At 42.1% G+C, this 23,069-nt stretch overlaps 1 protein-coding gene and 1 non-coding gene across 2 annotated transcripts in view; both read left to right on the top strand.

Moving 5' to 3' along the window:
- Positions 1-23,069, top strand: part of LOC103732899 (N-acetyllactosaminide beta-1,6-N-acetylglucosaminyl-transferase) — a 44,738-nt gene that overhangs the window by 6,998 nt on the left and 14,671 nt on the right. The gene's annotated exons all lie outside the window — the stretch shown is intronic.
- LOC115070122 lies at positions 7,815-7,944 on the top strand. Its single transcript, XR_003849328.1, has one exon. It is a non-coding gene; the product is annotated as a small nucleolar RNA SNORA18 (small nucleolar RNA).

Raw genomic sequence — 23,069 nt, 5'->3', positions numbered from 1 at the left:
AGGGGGGGGGGAGAGAGATCAATTAGCAAGGGCCAGCGTTCCAGATGGACTGCTAATGGGATTAAGTACTTTGTAGAAATGTAGCTTCCAAGTAATGCAGTCTGGCATCAGATGCTAAGACCAAGCACCAGCAGGCAGTGCAAGGAGATGCCTCCAGTGAGTTTCTGCCTTACATGCACCTGGTTTGAGTTTCTCCCACACTTGACCCCCAGCTAGCCCTGTTGCCATTCCAGGCTCCTTATGGCTCCTAAAGTGGCTGTTCCTGACTTCATTTCATCAAAAGTGCTCCTTAATGCTGGTTTAGGAAAGCAAGTCAGAATAGCAAAAGGACAAGAAGAGAGAACAAAAGAAACTTAAAACATGCTTCCAGGTGTAGCTCTTGTCAGGTGTGAATACCGAACTATTTAGAAGTAACGCTTAGAAGTAATGCGTTCTGTGGGAAAGGTTCCCTGGGCCTTATTCAGGGCGTGGCTGGATCAGACCCAATCCTTCTCAAAGTATGCATTGTGTTCCCTCTACATCCTTCCAAATTAAGAATTGAGTTTCTAGAATGACAAAGGATGCATTCTCTCAAGCCCACTGTACTTACGGGAATTATAAACACCAATGGGCTGGGAGAGCTGTATCTTCCATTTTTGATAATAGTAGACCACAACCCACAGTGGCCTTTTTTTTTTTTTGGTCAGTGTGGAAATAAGTTCTATACAGTTAAAGGAGAAACTCCATGAAATGTGCTTCCATCAGTTTCTATCCATTGAACAGTTTTAAAATATCATTTTTGTATGGTCAGATAATATTTACTCCATGTGGAAAGAGGAGGACATGGTTTTCACAATACTGTGCTAGTGATGGGGACCTGTTGGGCCTGTTCTTCCTCTTTGGTAAGAAGTCACTCTCTGACCAGAAATTCAGGTAGGCTCTTACTTAAGGTAAGATGGATATCTACAATGTTCCCAGCTCCTCAGTAACCTTGACTATAAGTCTCACTAATACCATTAAAACGTTGAGTGCTGGAGGAGAAGCCCAAGATAGATAGATCATAGAGCATTTAGATAACCAAGCTATGCTGAAGCCCTGGCCGTTTGTAGAATCGCAATCTTCCCAGCTTGGGCTCCAAGAGAACAATTTGAGAACCTCCCCTTTAGTGCCGAATCTGCCCAAGCACCCCCCATGCACACACTCTTCTGTCTTCTGAAGGAAATAATTAAGAAACACTTCTCTTAATTGGTTTTTAATTCCTAATCTCTAGAACATTTTGCAAGATGAGAAAATTGGAAAGCTAGGTCTGGCTCTGCACATCTGTAATCTCAGTACTAGGGAGGAGGTAGCAGGAAGACCAGGAAGGAGTTCAAGGCCAGCCTGGGTTTCATGGTGAGATTTTGTCCCAAAACCTATTGAAGTATATGTGAATATTTAATTATGTAAACTGTAGTTATGATCAGCAAATATCTGCTAAGCTGAAATCATGAATTTAATCCCAATAGAAATGACTAACACAGCTACTACTCTTTTTAAAAAATATTTTATTTATTTTATGTGTATGAGTGTTATGCCTGCATATATAAGCGCACCCATGTGGTGCAATGCCCTTGGAGGACAGAAGAGGCTGTCGGATCCCCTGGAACTGGAGCCTCAGACAGTTGTTAGCTGCCGTGTGGGTGCTGGGATTCGAACCCGGGTCTTCTGCAAGAACAGTCAGTGTTCTTAACCACTAAGCCATCTCTCCAGCCCCAGCTGCTACTCTTAAAACTGACAAAATAGGTTTATTCCAACTCAAAAAACCCTATTAATTCTCTGCCAACTCTACAACACAAGTCCTTCCTGGAAGCAGCAGGGTCCTTTTCTTTTTAACAAAATCATAGTAATTGCATTTCAGTGATTCCTGTGGCATAAAAGTGTCCTCTGAGTGTCAAGCTTGGTTGTACCCAATTGCTTAGGATCATCACAAATATGCCTTGAGGCATGCTCTCTCACCCCTTTGGAAGGCTGCTGGGAAGTCACAACATGGAGACTTTCCAGTGTGGCCTTGGGGTAGGGGAGCCCCACACTCCTGTAAGTAACCCTTCTCTCACTGCTCTGTAAGTAACCTGCAATAAGCTCTTTAGTTTCCCAAACTGTAATTTTGAGAATTATACCTCCATTTGGTAAGGACAGTGGGAGGAGGGGCAAGACTGTGTTTGTGCCTCCCAGAAGGAATTGTAACAACAGTTCCTTAGAATGAATTCTCTTTTTTTTTTTTGAGACAGGGTCTTACTAGACCAGGCTTGACCTTGAACTCACAAAGATCTGCCTACCTACCTGTACCTCCCTCCCAAGGGCTGGGATTAAAGGCGTGTACTACCATCCCTTTTGGGGGGGGATGGGGGGTGTCTTCTTTGAGACAGGGTCTCCCTGTAGCCCCAGCTGACCTGGAACTAGCTATGTAGACCAGGCTGGCCTTGAACTCACAGAGATCTGCCTGCCTCTGCCTCCCGAGTGCTGGGATTAAGGGCATGTGCCACCACACCCAGCTCCATTATTATTATTATTATTAATTATTATTGTTATTATTTTAATCAAGGAATAAAAAGTGAGTTTTGGAATCAGACCAACATGGTTTAAATCCTTCCCCCTGTGTTTGCTAACTAACCTAAGATTATGCTGAGCCTTAGGGTAACTCATCTGTGGTGATGGGGTCATAAATAGTACTCGGTTCCCAAGATGTTCCCATTGATCTTAGCTAAAATAATGCAAGTAGTCCAGACACACCAGAATCCTCTAGAACAGTATGTCCTAAAGACATAAAGAACATCAGTAGTATCTTCAGAGCTCTACAGGAAAGGAACAGGAACTGGATTTAACTGATTGGTTTGTTTTCTTTAGTTCCAGAAAAGACTTGTTTGTGTAGCATATAACAATTACTTGGAAGAGGAAATTCACACAGTGAGGTCTTGAAAGCATCACACAGTCTTTCCACAATCATTCTGTACAGGGTTTCACTGGTCCCGCCACATCCTTCCTGTTTTGGGTGTTCAACTTCCTCAATGTTAAAATGAATGGTACCTGTCCTAGCTCCCCACACAGGGACAGTCTTTAAACTTCATTAGTTTTTTTTTTTTAAAAAAAAAACAAGCACTATAAATACATATCACAGTGGTGGACACCAGGATAGTATTGGGCCCATCAGCTAGTCTAAGTGACCATCAACATGTTACAGTTTACAAAAAAACGTAAAATGTATGACCAATCTTTGAGTTGACTATAATTGTCAGAAGTGAATAGCTTTCTCTTTTCAAAGGAAATTCAGAGTTCAGGTATTCCTCACTGTTTCCCATAAACTCCCATAATAACAATCGGTTGAAAAGTGAAAATATTTTCGCCCTACTTAAACATTTAGGATATACCACATCATCAGTCAGACTGGGTTTTCTTTGCCTTAAGTTTTTAAAAAAGTTGAATCTGCAGGGACATTTTACGAATTGTAAGTAGATTTCTGCTTTCGAGATTCCCATTCCTCTTTTTATGGGGGTGTTGGGAAGGAAGATGAACCTGTGTTTAGGGGTAACTATTTCCACTTTTTATTAAATATTCTACTTCTGTTTTAAAAATTCAACTGACAATCTTGTACTAAGTCCAGTGGTTTGGGTTTTTGAAATATACTATGGAAGTAGCTCAGTTGTTTACTTGATGAGATCTAGAATCACCTTGCAGATGGGCCTCTGGGCATGCCTGTGGGGGGTTGGAGTTAGTTGGAGTGGGAAGACCTACCTGCTGTGACTGCACCCTTCCCTGGGAAGGGTCCTGGGCTGAATAAAAAGGGGTGAGCTGAGTACAAAGCATTCTTTGCTCTTCTCTTCCTGTGTGTGGATGCAATGTGACAACAGCCTCAGGCCCCCACTGCCTGGACTTCCTCATCATGGTGAACTATATAACCTCCATTGTGTGCCATGAGGAACCCTTTCTCCCTTAAGTTACTTTTGTCAGGGTATTTTATCACAGTGACAGGAAAAGTAACTAAGACACACACACACACACACACACACACACACACGCATGCACGTGCACACGCACACATATGCGCTTTTTCTCTCTCTGTAACAGTATTTCATATACCCTATAAGCTGGCAATGTGTCTCATAAATTTTTGGGTCCACTATAACACTTAAGACCTGAAAATGTTCATTTTAGTTCATAAGCATCTTTGTTTATAAAACCAATGTTTGTGTGATCATGAAATTTAACATGAAGATATTTTGCCTTTGGTAATGGATTTTTATTTTGATGTGATCTCATATTTTTCCTTGTTGAAGTCAATCTTACTACCAATTTTTCATAGATAAATTTTTTTTGGTCTTTTTTTGAGACAGGGTTTCCCTATAGCCCCAACTGACCTGGAACTCACTCAGGGATCCACCTGCCTCTGCCTCCCAAGTGCTGGGATTAAAGTTGGGTACCACCACACCTGGCTTCATACATATAATTTAACTTGAGACGCACTTATCAAGATTCATTGCTTTGCATGAGGTTTCTCTGATCAGGGTGTTGTGAAGGAGAAAATACAGACTTCAGAGTAGGAAAGGCCTTTGGAATCCTAGCCTTATCACTTATCATCTTGTCTGACACTGGACAAATTACATAACCAAACCAAACACCAGCTGATTCTTATTTTAAGACATAGACATAAGAAAAAGTTTGGAGCCAGGCATCACCTCGTCTCAGTGCTGTAATCCTGGCACTAAGGAAGCTGGAGCAAGACAGGAACATTGTGAATTCAAGGCTGGGGGGCGGGAGTTGGAAGAGGAAGTTTGAAAGGTCTTTGAGATTTCGTTAAATATAATAATTGAAGCTGGGCATGGTGGTTCACACTTTTATTCTCAGTACCCAGGAGGCTGAGGCAGGCAGATCTCTGTGAGTTCAAGGCCATCTAGTCTACATAGCGAGTTCCAAGCCAGTCAGGGTTACACAGTAAGACCCCATCTCAAAACAAAAACAAAACAAAACAGATTGTTTGAATACAACATCATCCCCATAAAGTATGATATATCTGGAGAATAGTGAGAACCCAAGCACTGGAACATGTTCTTACTTCTTTTCACAGGAAGATTCTCCAGGTGACTGTGAGACCTCAAGAATGTTGGACTTTCCTTCCTTCCTTCCTTCCTTCCTTCCTTCCTTCCTTCCTTCCTTCCTTCCTTCCTTCCTTCCTTCTTCTTTTTCTTTTATTTTATGATACCTGCACTTGAACTCCCAACCCACCTTTGTGTGTATATGGTCAGGGGGTATATGTATGAGTTTGTGTGTGTACATGGATGTGTGTGTATATAACCCACTGAGTACAATTAGGCTGACTATATGTGAACTGGTGTGAGAGCAATCACTGTGGCATGGACAACCTACCAGTGGTCACATCCCCTAAGAAAATGGACTCTCCATCCCTCAGCAGCCACCAGCTGCCAGCAGTCAGCCACATATGGGGCCCCAGGAGTGTTTCTTCCATCCATATTGGAATTTTGACTGGCTTGATCTTGTATTGGTCTTGTGCAGGCAACCACAGCTGTTGTGAGTTGATAGTTCACCTTACTTTTGAAACAGGGTCTCTCACTGAACTTGGAGCTTGTCAGTGTGGCAAGGTTGGCTGGCCAGCAGGTGCCACGGATCCCCGTCTTCACCTCCCCAGCACTAGGATTCTAGGCACCGTCTATTGTGCCTGGCTTTTTTGCATGGGTGCTGGGAACCCAAACACAGGTCTCATGCTTGTATGGCAAGCACTTTACTGACTGAGCTATCTCCATGACCCCCACCTTTGACTTAACACTCCACTGCACAGCAAGAATAGTAGGCAACTAAACAAAAAGGATTATAAACTATGAATGAATGTTTTGGTTTTGGTCTTTTTTTTTTTTTTTTTTTTTTTGAGACCTGTAGCCCCAGCTGGCCTGGAACTGGTTATGTAGACCAGTCTGGCCTCAGTCTCACAGAGATCCACCCGCCTCTGCCTCTCAAGCGCTGGGATTAAAGGTATATGTCACCACAATGGGCTTGTTTTTGCTTTTTAAAAAAAAATTGTTTCAGAGTCCATGTACTGTGCTGTCTGTACAAGAGGGGCTGATGGGGCCTGGGGATGTAGCTCTAGTGGTAGGCTCTTACCTAGCATGCTTAAAGCCCTGGATGCCATCTCCAACACCATTATAAAAAAGGAGCAGAACAGGTTACCCATGGTATAAAATTGATTTCTACTGTTCTTACTGTTTGCCTTGGATATGTCAGTTAACCTTCCTGAGCTTCCGTTTCCTGTCTTGTAAAATGAACAAATTGGACTAGGTGATGTCAGAAGAGGTTCTTGTATAATAAGGGATGAACCTATTTCAAGTGGGCTTCAGCTTACTGGTCTCTGAAGTGGGGACAGTCGTAATTTTATAAGATGGTTAAGTTATAAAAAGAGAGCCTAGCTCCCAGCTCAGCCACCATTAATTCCGCTGTCATGTTAGGCACTCCTATGTAATAAATGTCATGGCTTTCTTATTTATATTATACTGTGACCAATAGGATTAATGAAACAATGGCCTCTGAGCAATGAATTTCTTTCCTTGTTACAGTGACTGTGTCCATTTATGGATGTTAGTCATCACTGCCAGGACTTGGGGCCCAGGTCAGCCTCCATATTTATTTTTATTTTATAAGTATTAATGTATTGCATGCCTGTTGTATGTAAGTGCTCCCGTATTGTGTCATGCCCATAGAGGTTAGAAGAGGGAGTCCGATTCCCTGAAACTGGAGTTAGCTGCCATGTGGGTGCTGGGAATCAAACCCAGGACCTCTGCAAGAGCAGTCAATGTTCTTATCTGCAGAGCCATCTCTCCAGCCTCCCTCTTCCCTGATTTTAATATGAAATGTTTCCACTAGTTTCTGGAGAGTCTTTTTGTGATGTGCCCACAAGTGCTGGGCCAGAGTCCTAAGTACATATTTAGCAGTGTGCTAAGACAGAGGGGACACCCCTGTGTTCTCAGCTATTGGCTTCAGACCCAACTCTGAAAAGTCCTGGTGTGTAGGGTTTAAGGCAAATTATGTAATCTCTCTCCATTTCTGTATTTGTAAATTGGAAATGATAGTATTCACCTTAGACTTATACATACCAAAGTGTCTGGAAGGGGTCCGGTCTTTGGTATCAAAAACTTCTAGTTCTTGTTTTGTTTTGTTTTGTTTTTAATTCTACCCAGTTGCCCTCATTAAGGACATTTGATGAGGAACAGGAAATAGAAAAGTATAAAACACCAAATCACAGATGCTTCAAAGAACTGGAAGATTTTCTAGAACACAGACCCAGTCATCTTGAACCCCTTCCTCCCTCAGCAATTCACCAGGACTTTTCCTTCATGGGGGTATAGTGAGAGGAACAGATTGACTAAGAATTTTGTGCTAGTTAGTGGGACCCGTTGTGCCCTGCGGGGTGTTTGTGGAGCATCAGGTCTTTCAATATTGGGGAACACAAGGGCCAGCAGCAACCTTGAGAATGTGGATGTCTCAAAACCGGATACCCACAATTTCCAAATGACCCAAATCTCCCCCGGGGAAACACACACACACACACACACACACACGCACACAGAGGCCCTCAACGTTCCACCAAATGAGAAACCAGGTTGAAGCAGCCCATGAGTTGGGCATCTTGCCCAACTCCCTGTCATTGTCTGTCCCATGTCCTCTCAAAAGGTAGGAAGGGGTGTGTCAAGGGAATTCCGTACGGCTTTGTTATCGTCAGAGCATTGGCGATCCTTGTGGAGTTGAAAGGGCGGAAGAGAGAAGTGAATCCTCTCCATCAAAAGCTAGGGGCTTGACCTGAAGTCTGTCTCCATGGGCTTCTCCAGTAGCCACAGCGTTGGAAATGCCTCATACAGTAACTCTTGTGGTTTTGCTTGACTCACAGGACTGTTTCTCAGGTTTAAGGGAAAGAACTACAAGACAGTTAAACTATGAAAGACTTACTAATTTGTTTCTTATTGAAACTCAGTTGGTTCAAGAGTTTATTTTTTTTATATAAGTTGAAAATCTTGGTCATTGCTCTTGATCTGAAGATGGCTGTAATTCAGAGTTCCTAATGTATGAGGATCATTACTGCTCAATGACATCTTCAGCATTATGCTGCTTATAGGTGAAACCCCCCATACCTGAAAACTGGGTATTCCAAGCTAGTGCCCAGCCCTAAAACAGTCCTGGGCAGTAGAGAAAGGAACAAAGGCAAAGAACAGAACAAACAGCATTTCGGTGCAAAATATGTTTTATTTTATAAATCAACATTGGATTCTTATTATGTACAGAAACTGTACACATCAGAATCAATCAGATCTCTGAATTTCCTGGTTTGAGACTAAGTCTCTTAGTTCAGGCTGACCTTGAACTGAAGCGAAGCTAAGGATGACCCTAATACCAATTCCTGGTGTTCCTGCCCCTGCCTCCTGAGTGCTGGGATGGGATTATAGGTGTGTGCCAGTTTAATGCAGTGCTAAGGACTGAACCTAGGGCGTCACAAAGCTAAGCTAGCACCCAGTGAGCAGCATCCCCAGCCCCAGGTCACTGGATTTTCAAACTGCCTCTTACCTGTTTAGCCATCATGAGAAAGCATGTTCTTGGTGCTCCTGAACCCCTAAGGGTTCTTTCCAGTCACTTCTACTCTGCCCCCATAAATTAGATGTCTGGTTTTGTATTGCTATACAGCTTCTAATTGAAGCCCAGTACTTTTCATCCAAATGGTCAGGTTAAATGGATGTTTGAGAAGCATGCAGGCCAGCCATGTCTCCAGCCCCGAGGCCTACATTTCTTATTTTGCTGCATACGTCCAGGGATCTGGGCATAAAAGGAAGGGTACCCACATGTCCCAGACACAGGGCAAGACCTGTTTCTTGTCTTTTTTTAAATTAACTTATAGAACACTAGAGACAGAACTGTGCTACAGTTCTGTATAAAAGATTAGGCTTGCCGGGCGTAGTGGCGCACGCCTTTAATCACAGCACTTGGGAGGCAGAGGCGGGTGGATCTCTGTGAGTTCGAGGCCAGCCTGGTCTCCATAGCGAATCCAGGCCAGCTGGGGCTACAGGGAGACCGTGTCTCAAAAAAAAAAAAAGATTAGGCTTATTAGGCTTGTTTAGAGATTTAGTTGGTCCTAGAATGGAGAAGAATGCAAATTACACACACACACACACACACACACACACACACACACACACACACACCAGCACATGCAACAACAGAATTCATTGCTAACCTTCATCAACTTTTGACCTGGCTGCTTGGGCTGTAAACAAGAGCTGAGATTAGACTACAGTCCTCCCTGTATGGGAGTTATTTGGCTGCTTGCACAGGGATTTGGAAGGAAGGTATTAACAAGTTGCAGGTGAATTCTTGATTTATAGCCAGTTGGGTGTAGTCTGGTGCCTGGCTTTGAAGGTGAAGAAGAAGGCACTGTGTGTAGAGCAAAATGAAAATTTGTCTAATGGAGTCATTAAGAACTTTATTCCCAGGCAGCAAAACAAACAGTACCAGCCAGCTGTGTTCACACATGATTGCATTGAAGGAGGACCTTACCAAATGAGGTAAATCGATGTTGAGCTTGTAACTGACAGTCACAGAAAACAGGAAATACCACTTGAAATGTAAAATACTTGATTCAAGCTACATATAAACACATCTAAATAGAGATTGTAGTATAAAATTTAATTAGCAAGCTCTCAAGTTTCCAGAATCCAATCAAATTTAAGTTCTAAGGAAACACTTTTTGGAAGTCTCATAAACCCAGGAAAAGTGGTAAACGTACAAGGGATACTTGAACGTGTTTGATTTAAAGAAACCCAACATGCGTATCTTAACATTAAAGGTGACTTTCAAAAGGTTATTTGCTCTCCGTGTTCAGTACAGGCTAGTTAGCTAGTTATTAATTACATGGTTGGGGTTGGGGATGTAGGTTATTGGTAGAGCCATGTGCTTAGCATGTACAAGGCCCTGGGTTCAATGCCCAAATTCAAAACCTTCTTTTTTTTTTTTTTTTTTTTTTTTGTCTTTTTGAAACAGGGTCTCTCTGTAACCCCAGCTGGCCTGGAACTCATTATGTACACCAGGCTGGCCTTGAACTCACAGAGATCCACCTGCCTCTGCCTCTCAAGTGCTGGGATTAAAGGCGAGTGCCACCACACCCGGCCCAACGACATTTTTAAAACAACAGAAAACTTATGTTCTGAGTTTAAAGTGACATGGAGGATTTATTTATGCAGAAAGATGCTTTACAAAATAAGGTCCTCTGTGTGCTGTTGCCCCCTCCTACACATTCACTTTTTTGAAGAATTTTAGTGATTGGTGGGTGAGCTGGCTCAGCAGGTAAAGACACTGCCATCAAGTCTGACCTGAGTTTGACCCAAAGTACTTGGTAGAAGGAGAGAGGAGTGGACTCAAAAACTTAACTCTCACCTCATAAGAGATAAGAGGGGATAAGAGATAGTTTATTCTGGAATCAAATATGAGTGACCATGGCCAGGGAACACAGATTCAGGTCACCCCAAATTCTGTGTTCCAGGATGGTAGCAGTTTATTATGTTTTTTATAGTAACAGAACAAAGAAACGTCATAAATCAAGACACTTCAAATACATTGATATTCTCAGCCTTTGATTGGTGGGAACTATTTCTTTTGTTAATACTTTTTTTTTTTTTTTTTTGGTTTTTTTTGAGCTAGGGTCTCCCTGTAGCCCCAGCTGTCCTGGAACTCGCTATGTAGACCAGGGTGGCCTTGAACTCACAGAGATCCACCTGCCTCTGCCTCCCAAGTGCTGGGATTAAAGGTGTGTACCACCACGCCCGGCTTTGTTAATGCATTTTATTAGTCACCAGAATAATTCACAAACTGTGTGGGGCAAGATGTGACTATTTATGGGACTAAACTTGTCCCCTGATAATTTGTGACTAGACTCTGGATTTGCCACATTCCAAACTTTCCACAGACATTGAAGTGTTAATCAGTTGGTCAGTCTTGCAGGAAGTTCAGCTCCAGGTGCAGTTCTTTCTCAGAACTTTCTTTCACAGAACCAACTCCCACAAGCTGTCCTCTGACCACCACAAGTGTATCTTGAGCACATATTTGGGATTCTGCCCACACACAAATGAATAAATGTAAAAAAACAGCTTAGAAATATTTAATGATATTCACAGTTACCCCATCAAAACCCCAGAAGCATTCAGGCAGAGCCATGAGTGGAGATCCTTCATGGTTCTAGATGCAGAAAAGAGAACACAAGCTACACACTGTAAAAGGTGCCCTTCATGTTAATGAGTAGTTTTTGTAGGCATTAGATTTTGCAGACTGTGAAGGGTTTTACTTCCATCTTTTTGTAGTTGTATGCATTATCTGAATTCATCCTTGCTGTCAGCGTTCTTGTTTTGCTTTGTTTGTTTTTTTATTTTGAGACAGGGTCTCCCTCCCTGCAGCCCCAGCTGGCATGAAACTCACTGTGTAGACCAGACTAGCCTCAATCTCACTAAGATCCACCCACCTATGCCTCTTAAGTGCTGGGCTATGCTGTTGAGTAGGCATTAGTATTTATTTGTTTTTCAGAGTTCCATAGATGTTTCTGATGTGCAACTCGAGTGAGGAAACACTCAAAGTTAGACACGGGGATTAAAAACTGAAAGATAAATAGTTCAGCGGTTAAGAGCAAGTTGACATAGTCACATAAAACCTAGGAAGTGCCACCTGAAATGTGTAAACTACTTGATTCAAGCTACATGAACACTTGTACTCAGCTTCACATACCCAGACACAGAGAGAGACACACATAGACATAATTTGAACTAATAAAAATAGGGGCTGGAGAGATGACTCAGTGGTTAAGAACACTGGTTGTTCTTGTAGAAGACCCAGGTTCGAATTCCAGCACCCACATGGTAGCTAACAACTGTCCATAACTCCAGTCCGAGGGGATCCGACAGCCTCTTCTGACCTCCGTGGGCATTGCATGACATGGGTGCACTTACCTACGTGCGGGCAATACACGAATACACATAAAATAAAAATAAATAAATTTTGAAAAAAAAATAGTAAAAATAAAAATAAATAAATACCTTGAAAAAAATAGAATTTACTGGCTTCTACTTGGCCACATTCAGTCCTTACCAATAACAACTGATAACCTGCTTTTTAAAAATCAGTTAAGGGATTGGAGAGATGGCTCAGCAGTTAAGAGCATTAGCTACTCTTGCAGAAGACCCAGATTCAGTTCCCAGCACCTACATGGCAGCTAACACCATCTGTAACTCCAGTTCCTGGGGACTCTGAAGCCCTCTTCTGGCCCCCACTGGCATTGCACACACATGATGCACTTATACAAGCAAGTACTGACACACATAAAACTTTTTTTAAAAATCAGTTAAGATTTTGCTAAGAGGGAAAAGCCCTCCCAAATTTAGTGGCTGGAAGAAAGCTTTTCTGTGATTCCATGAGTTCTTCTGACCAAAGCCAGAGTGGGTGGCAGAGAAGAGTGGTCGTAGAGGGCCTAGTCACTACTGTGCCCTCCCTACCTGGCTTTTCCCCACCCCCTGCTGCTTCATCTGATGGCCTGGGAGGGAGAGAGAGCGGAGATTTTGTTTGTTGGGACAGGGTGTGATGTACCTTGAACTCCTGATCCTGCTGTCCCTGCCTCCCAGGTGCTTGATTTCAGGAATGCACCACTATAGGCAGTTAACAACACGCTGAGTCTCTGCTTGTGACATATTTTTCTAAGATCTTTTTGGCCAGAGCAAGTCACATGGGCAAGGCCATAGTTAAGAAGTGGGGAAACATTTCCCCCTCTTAATGGAAAAATTGCAAAGTCATACTGACCGTGAGTGCACATGCAGCACTGGGACTCATTTGTAAGTATTTTTGGCAGTTTGCCACAATAAGTCAAAATATATCCTTATGTAGTAGACTCTTCTAACATAGAATATTTATTAGGTTCTTAAAAAAATGTTTTTAGTTAAATTTGGAAATGTACATACATCTTCTGCTAGCAAAGGAATTTAGTGGTAGTTTTAAAATGTTTAAATTATCACCAGGCTGAGGACATAGTTCAGTTGTTCAATTGGTAGAGCATTTGCCTCATGTGCATGAGGCTGTAGGTCAGTGCTCAGCATCTTCAGAAAAATAGTTACCATCCCTGAGGGCCATGAGAGTACCATTTTAAAAGTGAGGAGAACACACACACACACACGCACACACACACACACACACACACACTACTAAGCTTAAGTAAAAATCATCAATGAACTCAATCTCTAAGTTTTTTTCCCTCTATCTTTCTGTGATAGAGACAGAACCCAGACCTTGCAGGCTTAGCACTTTGCACTCAGCTACAGCCCCAGCACTATTTTAAAAAGTTTTTTTTTTTTGAAAGAGAATCTTGTTGTACCATCCAAGCTACCTGGTTCTCACTATGTAGCCCAGGCTGGCCTTGAACTCACAGCAGTCCTCCTGCCTTCTAAACGCTGGGATTACAGACATACCTCACCTGGCCCATCTTGATTTTTACCATTTTTTTCTCCTCATCAACATACTGCTTCATCGTTTCCCATGTCATGAAGAATTCTCCACCATAATTTTAGTGATAACATGTTTTCATTTGAATGCATTATATTTAACAAAGCTCTAAATAATGGTCAGTTAGACTGTCTTATTGGTAATAAATGATTTTACATGTTTAGTATCCTTAATCTGAAAATATTCAATTCAAAATGCTCCAAACTCAGAAACTCTTTGAGTATCACGTAATACCACAAATCGAAAATCCCATACTTGACCTCATATGCCATGTCAACGTCAAACTTCAGGCAGTCTAAAAACGTTACATAAAATTACTTTCTAACTGATATGGGCCTTGATTAAGTTTGTTTTCTCTGCCAACTAAAGAATTAAAAGTTAGGAGGACTCTCAGACAAAGCAGGCAACAAACTATTAAAAGTCAAGAACCACACACATATACACCAGTCCTAAGGAATTTCAAATAAGGGATACCCGACCTGTATTGATGACGCTCATTATGCATAACTAATACTCTTACAGTGTTTACTATGTACCCAATACTACTCATCCCATGAGACATGGGTACTGTTTTTACCCTAATTTGCAGATAGGGAAACTGAGGAACAAAGAGTCTCAATAATCTGCCAGTGGTCTCACAGTTGCATTGACAGAGCAGACACTTAAGAGTAGTTTCATTTCAGACTCTTTCCCCTTAGCTACCATGTTACCCTGTCTCTCTAACACCGATTTATGAGTAACTGTCTTAGGACAAATTCTAACAAATCAAACCTCATGCAAGTTCAAAGGCTCCATCTCCAAACACCCTCCCCCACTGGGCATTACTATTATCTAAGTCTTTGCCAGCCTTATTAAGTATAAAACAAGCAGTGACTATCTTAGGGCTTTCATGTTGTTTTAGAATTAATATTACAATTAATATATTTTCTATTGCCATAAGAAACTTTATGAACTACTACCAGGTAATACTTAATAAAAATCAGAACGTAAAGTTACTAGGGAAGATTGTATAAGTACAAACATTACGGTAAGTTTTCACTTTTGCAACTGTAGTTTCTAAAAGTGGAGGAGTGTGTTTTCTTATATTAAGTATTTGTGTAAGCTGAGGTATGGAAAACTGGGAAAGGGCCTGTAGAGGTGGCACAGCAGGTAAGAGCACTTTACCTGCTGTTTTACCCCAGGGCCCAGCACCCACATGGCAGCTAACAATCTTCTATAACTTCAGTTCCAAAGGATCCAATGCCCTCTTCTGGCCTCCACTGGTGTTTAGCACACATGATGTACTTACACGCATACAGGCAAAATACTCATAAACATAAAATAAAAATAAATAAATAATTTTTTTTTTAATTAGGAAACTGGGAAAATAGAACTTCCTAATTTCCTAAACTCAAGAATGTCCAGAGGAGGGTCTGGAGAGATGGCTCAGCCGTTAAGAGCACTGGCTGCTCTTGTAGAGGACCCGGGTTTAGTTCCTAGCACCCACATGGTGGCTGACAACCATCTGTGACTCCAGTTCCAGGGGAATCTGATGTTCTCTTCTGACTTCCTTGGGCATCGCACAACACAGGGCCACTTAAGTACATGCAGGCAATACACTCATATATATAAAATTAAAAATAATATTTTTTAAAAGAATGCCCAGAGGAAGAGTAGGCCGTGTACACGGTGATGAAACACTAGGTGTACAGTGTTGAAAGGTGAGGTCAGGGCTGCAAACTATGTGCTTACTGGGTGAGACTTACAAAGGGAGGAAGGGAGGCAGGGTATGGACCCTGGAGGCAGGAGAGCTCTTGGCTCCAATAGCCCCATTCACTACTGTCAAGGGACTCTAGTATAGATTCCCATAGGAAATTTTTCTTCATGCAGTTCTGCCCTAACATCAGCTATGGGTTTCCAGTCTGTCGTTGGTAGTCTGGGTACAGCAGTTAACACATTGGCATATTTGTGAGCTGAGAGTGATCCACACAGTGAAATGATGAAGCCAGCCACAGTTAGGCTCTGATGTGCTAGCTGGGACAAGTTGTTTGCTTAGTGAAGGTTGGAAACAAATAATGATGGTTCAGAGGTAAGCCTTTGGGAGAAGAAAGAGGTGGTAAAGTGGTATAGGAGGAGGAAAAACAGATATGTGACATGAGAAAGGAATAAGGAGTCAGAATTCTAGTCAGAAGAGGTCTGGGGTGATGGTGAGTCTTTTATTTTCACTTGTTGAAGGGCGAGTGGTTGGTGTGTATCTTGAGCAGACATAGGGTGGACCATGAAGAGTAACTCATACTCCTAAAATAGGATTCACTGGTTATAGAAGGGCCCTCTAGTATAGCTGACAAAGTGGGTAGACTATAGGCAATTAAAATCACCACGGTTAAAGGTGTCAAGCTACAAAGGGCAGGTGTTTGAATGACACTATTATAAATCAGAGAGCATGTCTGGAGCATGTATAACACACAGATTTCAACAGTCCTAGTTGCAGGGGATTAACTAGTGAATTTGGGGTGCTTAGGAGGGTGAAGGATTTGGAAGAATGCTGTGGCTTAGTGCAGGAAAGGAGGTTAACTTATCTGACTGACTTTAGGAGCCTAGGAAAGAGACACTGAAGGCCTTCATGTTTCAGGAAAATTTAATTTAACCAAAAAACATTTAGCAAGCTAAAAATGGTAAGTGGCCAGGATATACAGGCAGTCAGCCAAGGGATCATCAAGGTTATTGGTTAGTTCAGGATTGTAAGGAAATCTGAACTGCCCCAAGCCAAGGACTGCCCATGTCTCCAATGATCCACCAATCTTTCCTGTTCTTCCCTGAAAGACTGTTCAAGAAAGTGTTTGGGAGGCTATGAAAATGGTGATGACTGAGCCAGGTGTGGTGGGGCATGCCTTTAATCCCAGCACTCCGGAGGCAGAGGCAGGTGGATCTCTGTGAGTTTGAGGCCAGCCTGATCTACAGAGTGAGTTCCAGGCCAGCTGGGGCTACAGGGAAACCCTGCCTCAAAAAATACAAAAAAAAAAAAAAAAAAAAAGGGAAAAAAGAAAAATAGTGATAAATAGGGCTGAGGGAGCTTAGTCAGTAAAGTGCTTGTTACACAAGCATGAGGATCTGAGTTTGATCTCCAGAGCCTGCATTAAAAAGCTGGCTGTAGTAGCATGAGTTTGTAATCCCAGCTCTGGGGAGGTGGAAACATGGACAGCACTGGACAGCCCGCCTAGCCTACTTAATGAGCTCCAGGCCAATGAGAAACCCTGTCTCAAACAACAGGGTGGATGGTGCTTGAGGAACCACATGTGAGGTTGACCTCTGGCCTCTAGGGACACAGTCTTAAGGCACTTGATGTGTGTGTGTCTGTGACCTTCTAGATGGTCTAGGTTTAAGTTCCAAGAAAATCTCATGCATTTTTTCACCACCAGCATCTACTCTAGAATGCAGGAGGGCAGATAGAATTTACATAAGTGAGTTTTTCTTGAATAAAATCAACAAGTTGGGCTTGAGGGTACGTGTAGCTCATTGGGTGAATGCCTGCTTAGCACTTACAAAACCCTGGGTTTAGTCCTTAGCAAAACCCTTTCCTCCCCACCCCAACTTAGCAAATTATTTCACAACTCCGTGCTCCTGAGTAATTCATTTCCATTTTTTAGGTTCTGGTTTATACAGATTGGCAACAAGGAAGAACATGTTAAAACACTTCTAGGATCACTTGGTCTCTAGAGAAGAGTCAATTAGTTGACAGTTATTAGAGATAAATACAAAGATGTCATCTAATGGATGCTAGGAGACTATGTAGGGGCTGAAACTATAGAGAACATCCACAGTCAGCAAAATAGGTCCTTACATATTCAAAATGCTGACTGATTAATGAACTCGTCAAATGACTCAAATTTATAATCAGAAGAACAGGTTCCAGATTATTCAAATTGACACCATATCTCCCTGGTATTAGCATTCAACTTATTATTAAAGATAATCAAGGCTGAAGAGAGAGCTCAACAGTTAAGAGCACTGGCTGCTCTTGCAGAAAACCTGGGTTCAGATTCTAGCACCCATATGGTAGCTAAAGACCATCTATAAATATATGTATGCAGGCAATACACTCATACACATAAGATAAAAATAATAAATGAGCCAGGCATGGTGGTGCACGCCTTTAATCCCAGCACTTGGGAGGCAGAGGCAGGTGGATCTCTGTGAGTTCAAGGCCAGCCTGGTCTACATAGTGAGTTCCAGGACAGCTGGGGGCTACAGGGAGACCCTGTCTCAAAAAGACAAAATAAATAAATAAATAAATAAATAAATAAAATACATTTAAAGATAATCAGCAGTGAACACTTTGTACTTTTTTCTTTTGTTGAGTTATTATCATATTCACAAGCATACTTCATCAATGAAATAAATATGATTCAGATACGTCAATCAACCTTTTTTTTTGGGGGGTCTTCTTGAGACAAGGTCTCCCTGTAGCTGCAGCTGGCCTGGATTCACTAATGGAGACCAAGCTTTCCGCCTGCCTCTGCCTCCCAAGTGCTGGGATTAAAGGCGTGGGCCACCATGCCTGGCTATCAACTTTTTAAAAATATAAATCTAACATTAAAGAAAAATGTCAAGATAAAGCAAGAGTGTTATTTCCTCCACTCACATTTCATAGGCAAGTATTTGTGCATGGTTTATTAATAGTATACAGCTTGATATTCTCTGTGTGGGTTTTTTTCTCCCTTTTTAATATGTTATTCTCAACCAGAAGTGATCTTGTGCCTCATGGGACATTTGGCAGTATGTGTGGAAATTTTTAATTGCCACACTGGGATTGGCAGATCACTACTGGGCAGTGGCCAAGAACGTTGCTGAAGTTCCTACAATACACAGCCTATCCCACAGCAAAGAGTCACTCGTCCTAACCTTCAGTGCTGTCAAGGTTGAGAAATCTTGTTTGAATGGGAAATGTCTTCCATGGGCTCATCTTTTGAACACTTGGTCCCCAGCTGGTGATGCTGTTTGGGAAGATTGTGGAATCTTTAGGAGGTAGAAACTAGATAGAGGAAGTATATCACTGGGGGCGACCCTTGAGGTTTTATAGCCTGCCCCTACTTACTGTTCTGTGTCTCTGCTTCCTGAGTGTGGGTGCAGTGTGATCAACCAGTTTCGTATCTTCCCTCATCATGATAAAGGGACTCTATCTGACTGGAACTATAAGCCAAAATAATTCCTTTCTCCCTTAAGTTGTTTTTGTTAGGGTATTTTATCACAGCAACGGAAAAGACATACATGGGCCTCATGATTTTGCTAGGATTACGCTTTTCAAACATTTACCTAGTATTTTATTGCTAAGCATAACACATGCATTATTTCTTTTAATAGTTGGCTCTCTACCTCCATTGTTTCCACATCTGAAATTCAACCAACTACAGACCAAATATTCTAAGAACAAAATAATTACATCTGTATGGAACATGCACAGAGTTTATTCCCTAAACAACACAGCATAAGAGCTGCTGGCATAGCATTACATTGTATTAGGTATTCTAAGTAACCTAAAGACAAATTGTTATAGATGTTACTGGAGTTAGAGCCTCAGCTCTAAGAGCCCTAATATGCCTGGTTTCACCACCCATTCTCAATAAGCCAGTTAAACAAATAATAATGAAAAGCAGAGAAAGATTTATTCAGTGTGGGCACTCTAGGAAGGACAAAGAGATCCAGTGACCACCAACATCTGACAGGAGGAGCTTTAGGCATAAGTAGAGGGTCATAGGTTTTCTCAGCTAAGCAGTCCCCAGGCAAGGTATGGTCTTATCTGTCTTTCACTCCTCATGGTCTCTGCTCCAGGCTGTCCTGCAAGGTGATCTGACAAGTTGCCAGAACAGTATGAAACCTCTTCCTGGGAAATGTCTTTCTCCTAGGGCTTCTCCCAGGATGAGATTCTTGGGGAAATTTCAGTTCCTTGGGTACCATTGTTTCAGTAGTCCAATAGCCAAAGAGAAGAGAGGGACACAAATTTCTCTTTAGAATATCCTCCTTCCTGCTAGGACAGACTACTATACCATTTCCTATGAGGGACTTAGATTTAGAGATCCTAGAACCAGTCCTTCAGAGACTTCAAGAGATGGCTGCGCTAACAGAATCCTGTGAAAGCTTACTATACTGTGTCCTCAAGGGAGTAGTTAGTTGTTCACAGTAATAATAATAGCTGAGACAGACTGAAGTCCTATCTGACTTCACTGTTGTGTATCAGTCTGTGTGGGTAATAATGTCACAATGAGAAGACTCATATTGCAGATTTAAGCATTTCAAAATTTATTTCCTTATCTTATTTTTTAAATATTTTATTTATTAGTTTATGTGTGTGAGTGTATTGCCTGCATGTAAGTGCACCCATGTCCTGCAATGCCTGCAGAGGTCAGAAGAAGCATCAGATCCCCTGGAGCTGAAGTTACAGGTAGTTATTAGTCACCATGTGGGTGTTAGGAACCAATCCTAAGTCCTCTGTAAGAGCAGCCAGGGCTTTTAACCACTGAGCCATCTCTCCAACCCCTCCTTATCTTATTTTGAAGGAATTGTTTTGAATGGACAGAAACTAGGGTAATTATGGTGGCTTTTCTTACCTATTAACCAAACTCATTCTAGAATTGCCCCAATTTCTAGCACCACCACTGAATTGTGAGAAACCTCTTTCAGTATTAACATTTAAAAATAAAATTCCAGGACTGGAAAGATGGCTCAGCAGTTAAGAGCACCTGTTGCTCTTGTAGAGGACCCAAGTTCAGTTCGCTCAACTCACATAGTGGCTAACTCCAGTTCCAGGGGATCTGATGCCTTCTTCTGACCTCTGAGGGCATTGATGCAGGCAATACACTCATACATATAGAATAAAAAGAAATGTTAAAAATTTAAAATAAAATCCTTGTTTAGCTAATAAGTGAAATAGTATATATCTGAGTCTGAATCATAGGGATTACTGGAACTTGTTACGCCATGAATCTCCCAAGTGGGGACAAAACCACACAACGTTAATGAGGAGATATCAAGTTCATATAAATAAAGTTTGTATTTCAAAGAACCCTATTCATTTATTTAACAAACACTTTTATTTGACCAGTAAAGGCTGAGCCCCAAGAAAAACATTCCAGGTTACTCTACAAACTTTATTTCAAATGGTACATTTACAGAAGCCTACAAAGAGCAAAGGAGAGAATTAGATTTGAGGGTGAGAATGTTTTCTCTGATAACACTGATCACCTTATTTTGCCTCACCTTAGGAAAAATGAAAAATATACCTTGCCTAGTTTCTTGTGAGTTGAGGATAAACTCATACCCATATGCCCTGTAGCTGCCCCTTCTACAAATAAGGAGAACGAGGATCGTAAGAGCATCAACAACCGTGGAATCGGGCAAGCATATCTTTAAGTGCATTTATTTCCCAGTACAGTATTCAGAAATCACTTTAGTACTTTTAAGATAAAGTCTCGTGTATCCCAGGCTGACTGGCCTCCAGCTCACCATGGATGACCCTGAACTTCTAATCCTTCTGAGGCTCAAACCCAGAGCTTTGTGCATGCTATGCAAGCATTCTGCTGAGTTACATCATCCCAGCCCCTCCCTATTTTAGTACTTATAGTCTAGAACTTTTTTTTTTTTTTTTTTTTTTTTTTTTTGTCTACTATGGAGAATATTGCTATGAATGTTCACATATGAGTTTTTGTGTCAGCATAAAGTTTTCATTCTTTTGGGTATACAGCGCCTGCCTCTGCCTCCCGAGTGCTGGGATTAAAGGCATGCGCCACCACACTTGGCAGACTTTTCAAATTAAATAAGACAACAGCATAGCATAAAATAAACAAATGCCCTGCATGTAATAAACTTTAAGCATTATTTTGTGAAATTACTGTTTGCTTATATGATTGTGTGACAGAGACAGATGATGTAATCCCCTCCCCCCAATGGAGTGCAGTCTAAACTAAAAAGCCACTGATCTCATTTACTCACTTTGTTGGAAAGGAGAGTCTGAGACATTAAAACGTGCCCAAGAATACCAAGCTGGTCAGCTGCGGGGGTCTCTCCCTCTCTTCGCGGGTCATTGGCCACCGGTCCATGAGGGCAGGGGGAGCAGAAGTGGCGAACGGAGTCAGGACGGCCAGTGAGCACTGACGAAAGAAAGCCTAAAGCCACTGATCTCATTTACTCACTTTGTTGGAAAGGAGAGTCTGAGACATTAAAACGTGCCCAAGAATACCAAGCTGGTCAGCTGCGGGGGTCTCTCCCTCTCTTCGCGGGTCATTGGCCACCGGTCCATGAGGGCAGGGGGAGCAGAAGTGGCGAACGGAGTCAGGACGGCCAGTGAGCACTGACGAAAGAAAGCCTTTCCGGGGAGGCTGGTTCCATGGCGCAGTGAAACAGAAACAGCTCTAGATGCAGTGATACAGCTCCAGACTCAGTGAAACAGCTCCGTTTATTCAGTGGGAGAACTAGAGAAATTATAGTGTGGAGGCAGTAGCCAAAGCCTCAGCTGATAGGTGCTCATAGTATGCTTTATTTACATGTGGCAGTGGGCTCCTATCATCCAACTATCGGGCAATGCCTAATTATCATATAGAAAAAACCTGGGGGTAGTTTTTACTCCAGGTAACTATGCCAAAGGTCATGTTCCAAATAAGGTCAGGCATCCGTGCTTGGTGGTACTTTCCAGGTAAGCCAGGAAGAGAGCGGGAGGCCCCATGCTGAAAAGGGGAGTCCTTCCATTTTGCACCGAGCCCCTGAGGGATATCCGGACATGAAGAACTACAACCCTAACAGCAGGGTTTCCCAACATCTCCCCCTGTTTGATTTAAAATGGAGAAGTATCATCACAAGCCTTAAGAACCAACTCATCTATCTTGGGAGAATCCAAAGTTTGATAATTAACCATGACCTGTTTGGTAGTAATTTTAGCAATGGTAGTAATTTGTCAGTGAAGAAATTGTATGAAACAGGGAGTAAGTATCAAAATGACACACAGCATGATCAGCGGGCTAACAAAGGGTAGGAGCCATGAAAACAAGGGGTTACTAAACCAACCTAATTGTTTGGTGGGTTGAAATCTTGAAAATGATCATTACGAAGTTTTTTGAGAGGGTTAACATTGGTTTCAACAACATTTGATTCATTTATGAAAAAACAGCATTCCTCTCCCAATACTACACACGTCCCCCCATGTTCAGCAGTTATTAAGTCCAGTGCTCTTCTGTTTTGGGGCACAACCCTGGCCAAGAGAGTTCATTTGTTTTTGGAGAGATTTGAGGCTGTCAGTCGTGGATGCCATTGCCTGGTCCAGCTTGTCTTGAAAGTCTCCTGCCAGGTGATGGGTTTGTACAATAGCAGCAGTCGCAGTGCCTCCAGCACCCAGGGAGAGGGCAAGTCCGAGCCCTACTAGCAAAGGGATGAAGATTTCTCTCCGCTGGCAGCTGTGAAGGAGGAGGGCAGTTTCCTCTTCCTCGAATAGGTACACCTGGGGTGTAATCATTACCGGTAGACAAAAGGTGGACAAAGAGGAGTTAACACGGTGTTGGGCTTTTCCTTTA

This window comes from Nannospalax galili, unplaced genomic scaffold (assembly GCF_000622305.1).
Source record: "Nannospalax galili isolate Female #2095 unplaced genomic scaffold, S.galili_v1.0 scaffold72, whole genome shotgun sequence".
Taxonomy (NCBI): Eukaryota; Metazoa; Chordata; class Mammalia; order Rodentia; family Spalacidae; genus Nannospalax; species Nannospalax galili.
Note: the sequence above shows the minus strand (reverse complement) of the source record. Positions and strands in the feature narration are given on the sequence as shown.